The sequence below is a fragment of the Corvus brachyrhynchos genome, unplaced genomic scaffold, assembly GCF_000691975.1.
Source record: "Corvus brachyrhynchos isolate BGI_N302 unplaced genomic scaffold, ASM69197v1 scaffold58, whole genome shotgun sequence".
NCBI classification, from domain to species: domain Eukaryota; kingdom Metazoa; phylum Chordata; class Aves; order Passeriformes; family Corvidae; genus Corvus; species Corvus brachyrhynchos.
The window spans coordinates 222548-223965 of NW_008239539.1; the positions used below are offsets into that span (position 1 = coordinate 222548).

The following is a 1418-nucleotide window of genomic DNA, read 5'->3' on the forward strand; positions in this document are numbered from 1 at the left end:
AAAAAAAAAAAAAAAAAAAAGGCCTGTCATGGGAAGTCCCAGAGCAGAACTAGTTTTGTAGGAGTTGCTTTTACACTGCCCAGCATCAACCTCCTTTCATGGGAACGCACAGAAGCAGGAGCAGCACGGACACACGTCCACATGCCAGAGCTGCTGCCTTCCTGGGGACTCAGGACCAATGAGCACAGAGACCGGGACAAAGCTGGGGACCTGCTCCAAAACCACAGCACCTCCTGGAAGGCTGGCAGTATCCCAGCTCAGGAATGGCACAGGCTCCCCAAGAGCCTGCACACAGACAGGGGAGACCTGGGCTGAGCAGCAGTAGCCATGAGGATTTAAGGACATAAGTGATGCAGCAGGAGGGAGGGATGATAGCTGTTATTAGAGCAACTGAGAGTTAAAAAAAAGGCAGACAAGCCCTTTCATAAAGTCCATTTAACAATCAAAGCTTGAAGGAAGTATCTAAAATTCACCTTTTTCTTCCAACTATACCAGCCAATCTAACACTAGTCATCACTTCCTCCTGCAAAACCTGCACCACTGAGACAGAAGAGCTGGAGAGCAACATCCTTCCATACACTGTAGTGGAAATTATGTTCTTCCAAGGGTCTGCTCCCCAGCTTGTCCCAAGTGGGCCATTTTTATCCCCGTGGTAACAGCACACAGGCAGCTATTTGTCCTTGCTGCCCTATCAGCGTTACTGCAGTTAACACCCTGTGCTCCTTCCTTATCCTATGTTTCATTCAGAAGCTTTGCTGCCTTGTCCCTTCCCGTTACGTGTGACTATTTTTTCCCTTTTCTGCAGAATGCACTTTTCTTCCCAGAGGAAATTAGCAGGCAGGGGGACAAAAACAGGAAGAAAGGAAACAACTTCCTGCTTACTCCAAGACCCGGCTTGGAGACATCCCCGACCAGCACCGTGCACCCCACCACGAAGCCAACCTGCAAGAGAAGCAGCAGCCACAGAACTGAGTCGTGCACTAGGACGAGCACCAGACAAAACTCATCTGTGCTGCCACTCACCCCTCCTGAGTTACACTGGAGAAAAACACAGGGCAAAATATCCACATGGCGCACTTTGGCACTGCAGGGATGTGTGTGGCAGGATGGGGGGAAGGACAGGTTGCCTGCTGAGGAGCCCAAAAGGACTTGGCACTGAGGGTGCAATCCTGCAAAAGCTCTGGTCTTGCTCGCGTCAGGCTGCCGTGATCCCCTTGCTTCGTGCCAGCAGTGCACAGTGTGAGAACTCAGTTCAGGGACTCGATCCAGCAGGAAAACTAACCTTAACATGTAAAAAGCCATATATTTCCCACCAGATCATCTCCCAAAGTCGCTGCCAAACCACGGGTGCCAGCATCAGGGGAGGGACGGGTGGGAACGCGTGGAGATGGAGTGGACTCGGATCAGCTGAAACAAGC

General features: G+C 51.1%; 1 protein-coding gene across 1 annotated transcript in view; it reads right to left on the reverse strand.

The window, feature by feature from the left end:
- The window catches only part of RHBDF1 (rhomboid 5 homolog 1), a 35465-nt gene that overhangs the window by 32881 nt on the left and 1166 nt on the right, over nucleotides 1-1418 (reverse strand). The gene's annotated exons all lie outside the window — the stretch shown is intronic.